This window comes from Arachis hypogaea, chromosome 17, assembly GCF_003086295.3.
Source record: "Arachis hypogaea cultivar Tifrunner chromosome 17, arahy.Tifrunner.gnm2.J5K5, whole genome shotgun sequence".
Taxonomy (NCBI): Eukaryota; Viridiplantae; Streptophyta; class Magnoliopsida; order Fabales; family Fabaceae; genus Arachis; species Arachis hypogaea.
The window spans coordinates 107,216,027-107,221,350 of NC_092052.1; the positions used below are offsets into that span (position 1 = coordinate 107,216,027).

Consider the following 5,324-nt stretch of genomic DNA (forward strand, 5'->3'; position numbering starts at 1 on the left):
GGGCCACAGATCAAGTGGGGCCAAGGACTTAACATCCCTGCCTCAATTAGGCGTGTAAAACGCCCTATATATGCAATCCTGGCGTTTAACGCCAGACTGTAGCATGTTTCTGGCGTTAAACGCCACTTCCTTGCTTGTTTTGGGAGTTCAACACCAGTCTATAGCATGTTTCTGGCGTTAAACGCCAGTATGGTGCATGTTTCTGGCGTTAAACGCCAGTCTGATGCTTGTTTATGGCGTTTAACGCCAGCTTTCCTCTGGGTGCAATCCTGGCATTTAAACGCAAGACTGGTGCTTGTTTCTGGCATTTAACGCCAGTTTCATGCTCTGTTCTGGCGCTAAACGCCAGCCAGATGCTCCTTACTGGCGTTTAAACGCCAGTAAGCTCTTTCTCCAGGGTGTGCTGTTTTCAATGCTGTTTTTCATTCTGTTTTTGATTTTTCAGTAGTTTTTGTAACTTCACATGATCATCAACCTAATAAAACATGAAATAATAAAAAGAGAATAAAATAAAATTGATTAAATAACGTTGGGTTGCCTCCCAACAAGCGCTTCTTTAATGTCAATAGCTTGACAGTGAGCTCTCATGGAGCCTTACAGATAATCAGAGCAAGGTTGGGACCTCCCAACACCAAACTTAGAGTTTGACTGTGGGGGCTTTAGTTGACTCTGCAGTGAGAGAAGCTTTTCATGCTTTCTCTCCATGGTTACAGAAGGAGATCCTTGAGTTTTAAACACAATGTAGTCCTCATTCAGTTGAAGGACCAACTCTCCTCTGTCCACATCAATTACAGCTCTTGCCGTGGCTAGGAAGGGTCTTCCAAGGATGATGGATTCATCCTCATCCTTCCCAGTGTCTAGGATATGAAATTAGCAGGGATGTAAAGGCCTTCAACCTTTACTAACACGTCCTCTACTAGTCCATAAGCCTATTTCATGGATTTGTCTGCCAACCCTAATGAGAATTTGGCAGCCTGTACCTCAAAGATTCTCAGTTTCTCCATTATAGAGAGTGGCATGAGGTTTATCCCTGACCCAAGGTCACATAGAGCCTTCTCAAAGGTTATGGTGCCTATGGTACAAGGTATTAAGAACTTTCCAGGATCCTGTTTCTTCTGAGGCAATGTCAGTTGATCCAGATCACTCAGTTCATTGATAAGCAAGGGAGGTTCATCTTCCCAAGTCTCATTACCAAATAATTTGGCATTCAACTTCATGATTGCACCAAGGTACTTGGCAACTTGCTCTTAAGTGACATCTTCATTCTCTTCAGAAGAAAAATACTCATCAGAGCTCATGAATGGCATAAGGAGGTTCAATGGAATCTCTATGGTCTCTAGATGAGTCTCAGATTCCTTTGGTTCCTCAGAGGGAAACTCCTTGTTGATCACTGGACATCCCAAGAGGTCTTTCTCACTGGGATTCACGTCCTCTCCCTTCCTTGTAGGTTCGGCCATGATGGTTAAATCAATGGCCTTGCACTCACTTTTTGGATTCTCTTCTGTATTGCTTGGGAGAGTACTAGGAGGAGTTTTAGTGACTCTTTTACTCAGCTGGCCCACTTGTGCTTCCAAATTTCTAATGGAGAACCTTGTTTCATTCATGAAACTTAAAGTGGCCTTAGATAGATCAGAGACTATATTTGCTAAGCTAGATGGATTCTGCTCAGGACTCTCTGTCTTTTGCTGAGTGGATGATGGAAAAGGCTTGCTATTGCTAAACCTGTTTCTTCCACCATTGTTAAAGCCTTGTTGAGGCTTTTGTTGATCCTTCCATGAGAAATTTGGATGATTTCTCCATGAGGGATTATAGGTGTTTCCATAGGGTTCACCCATGTAATTCACCTCTGCTATTGCAAGGTTCTCAGGATCATAAGATTCTTCTTCAGAAGATGCCTCTTTAGTACTGTTGGATGATTCCTTCAATCCATTCAGACTTTGAGAGATCATATTGACTTGCTAAGTCAATATTTTATTCTAAGCCAATATGGCATTCAGAGTATCAATTTCAAGAACTCCCTTCCTCATAGGTGTCCCATTATTCACAGGGTTCCTCTCAGAAGTGTACATGAACTGGTTATTTGCAATCATGTCAATGAGTTCTTGAGCTTCTGCAGGTGTTTTCTTTAGGTGAATGGATCCACCTGCAGAATGGTCCAGTGACATCTTTGATAACTCAGACAAACCAACATAGAATATATCCAGGATGGTCCATTCTGAAAGCATGTCAGAAGGACACTTTTTGGTCAGTTCCTTGTATCTCTCCCAAACTTCATAGAGGGATTCCCCTTCTTTCTGTCTGAAGGTTTGAACATCCACTCTAAGCTTGCTAAGCTTTTGAGGAGGAAAGAACTTGGCTAAGAAAGCCGTGACCAGCTTATCCCAAGAGTTCAGGCTGTCTTTAGGTTGAGAGTCCAACCATACTCTAGCTCTGTCTCTTACAGCAAATGGGAAAAGCATAAGCCTGTAGACCTCAGGATCAACCCCATTGGTCTTAACAGTATCACAGATCTGCAAGAATTCAGTTAAGAACTGAAAAGGATCTTCAGATGGAAGTCCATGAAACTTGCAGTTCTGTTGCATCAGAGAAACTAATTGAGGTTTAAGCTCAAAATTGTTTGCTCCAATAGCAGGGATTGAGATGCTTCTTCCATGTAAATTGGAATTTGGTGCAGTAAAGTCACCTAGCATCTTCCTTGCATTGTTATTATTTTCGGCCATGTTGTCTTCTTTTTCAAAAATTTCTGTCAGATTTTCTCCAGAGAGTTGTGCTTTGGCTTCCCTTAGCTTCCTCTTCAGAGTCCTTTTAGGTTCAGGATCAGATTCAAAAAGAATGTTCTTATCCTTGTTCCTGCTCATATGAAAAAGAAGAAAATAGAAAAGAAAATATGGAATCCTCTATGTCACAGTATAGAGATTCCTGTATGTGAGTATAAGAATAGACGAAGAGAAATTCGAACACCAAGAGGAAGAGAGGGTTCAAATTTTGAGATGAAGAGAAGTGTTAGTAAATAAATAAATAATTAGAAGGAGATGAGAGAAAGGGAATTTCGAAAATTAATTAAATTAAAAATAAAATTCGAAAATTAGAAAAGAAATAGAATTAAAATTAAAAATTAAAATAATTAGTTAATTAAAAAGAAATTTTGAAAAAGAGGGAAGGGATTTTCGAAAATTAAAGGTAGAGAGTTAGTTAGGTAGTTTTGAAAAAGATATAATTGAAACAAAAAGATAGGATTGATTGAAAAAGATTTGAAAATCAATTTGAAAAAGATAAGAAGTTAGAAAAGATTTTGAAATTGATTTTGAAAAAGATATGATTGAAATTGAAAAAGATATGATTGAAAATTATTTTTTAAAAAAAGGTTTGAAAAAGAAATTTAAAAAGATTTGATTTTGAAAATTAAAGTTGATTACTTGACTAACAAGAAACTAAAAGATTTGATTTTAAAATTTAAAGATTGAACCTTTCTTAATAGGCAAGTAACAACTTAATATTTTTGAATCAATCACATTAATTGTTAGCATTGAATTCGAAAATATGAAATAGAAATAAGAAAAATATTTTTGAAAATCAATTTGAAATTTTTAAAAATTATGAAAGAAAACTGAAAAAGATTTGATTTTTTTGAAAAAGATTTGAAAAAGATAGAGTTTTTTTTTTAAAATGAAAATTTGATTTGACTCATAAGAAACAACTAATTTTGAAAAATTTTTGAAAAATTCAACCCAAATTTTTGAAATTTTATGATAGAATAAGGGAAAGATATTTTTTTGATTTTTTGAATTGTTAATGATGAAAGAGAAAAATATCAAAAAGACTCAATGCATGAAAATTTTGGATCAAAACATGTGATGCATGCAAGAACACTATGAATGTCAAGATGAACACCAAGAACACTTTGAATGTCAAGATGAACACCAAGAACTTATTTTTGAAAAATTTTCAAGAAAAGAAAACATGCAAGACACCAAACTTAAAAATTTTTATTCTTTAGACATTAACAAATTGAAAATGCATATGAAAAACAAGAAAAGACACAAAATAAGAAAATATGAAGATCAAACAAGAAGACTGGCCAAGAACAACTTGAAGATCATGAAGAATACAATGCATGAAATTTTCGAAAATAATTTTTAGAAAATTAAAAAGATGCAATTGACACCAAACTTAAAACTTGACTCTAGACTCAAATAAGAAACACAAAATATTTTTGATTTTATGATTTTGTAAAATTTTTTTGTAATTTTTGAAAATTAATTGAGAAAAACGAAAAAAAGAAAAAAAATTTTTGTATTTTTTTAAAATAAGAAATAAAAAGCTTAAAATTAAAATAAAATTACCTAATCTGAGCAACAGGATGAACCGTCAGTTGTCCAAACTCGAACAATCCCTGGCAACGGCGCCAAAAACTTGGTGCGCAGAAATCGTGACGGTTCCATTACTTGGTAACGGCACTAAAAACTCAATACGCACGTTCATAATCTTAATTCTTTGTCACAACTTCGCACAACTAACCAGCAAGTGCACTGGGTCGTCCAAGTAATAAACCTTACATGAGTAAGGGTCGATCCCACGGAGATTGTCGGCTTGAAGCAAGCTATGGTCACCTTGTAAATCTCAGTCAGGCGGATTCAAATGGATATAGAGTTTTAATAATTAAAAGATAAATAAAACATAAACTAGGATATAGATACTTATGTAATTCATTGGTGAGAATTTCAGATAAGTGTGTAGAGATGCTTTCATTCCTCTGAACCTCTGCTTTCCTACTGTCTTCATCCAACCATTCCTACTCCTTTCCATGGCAAGCTTTATGTAGGGCATCACCGTTGTCAATGGCTACATCCCATCCTCTCTATGAAAATGGTCCAATGCGCTGTCACTGCATGGCTAATCATCTGTCGGTTCTCGATCATACTAGAATAGGATTTACTATCCTTTTGCGTCTGTCACTACGCCCAGCAGTCGCGAGTTTGAAGCTCGTCACAGCCATCCCTTCCAAGATCCTACTCGGAATACCACACACAAGGTTTAGACTTTCTGGATCTCAAGAATGGCCATTCATGGGTTCTAACTTATACCATGAAGATTCTAATATCTCGGACTCGGTCCTCTGTATTAGATATCTAAGAGATACTCATTCTAGCTTGTTTGCATGTAGAACAGAAGTGTTTGTCAGGCACGCGTTCATAGGTGAGAATGATGATGAGCGTCACATAATCATCACATTCATCATGTTCTTGGGTGCGAATGGATATCTTAGAGAAGGAATAAGCTTGAATTGAATCGAAAAATAGTAGTACTTTGTATTAATTCATGAG

The 5,324-nt window shown here is 36.4% G+C and overlaps 1 non-coding gene across 1 annotated transcript; it reads left to right on the plus strand.

Moving 5' to 3' along the window:
- Window positions 1-2,219: 2,219 nt before the first annotated feature.
- Window positions 2,220-2,327, plus strand: LOC112767547 (small nucleolar RNA R71). Its single transcript, XR_003184990.1, has one exon. It is a non-coding gene; the product is annotated as a small nucleolar RNA R71 (small nucleolar RNA).
- The last annotated feature ends 2,997 nt before the right edge of the window (window positions 2,328-5,324 follow it).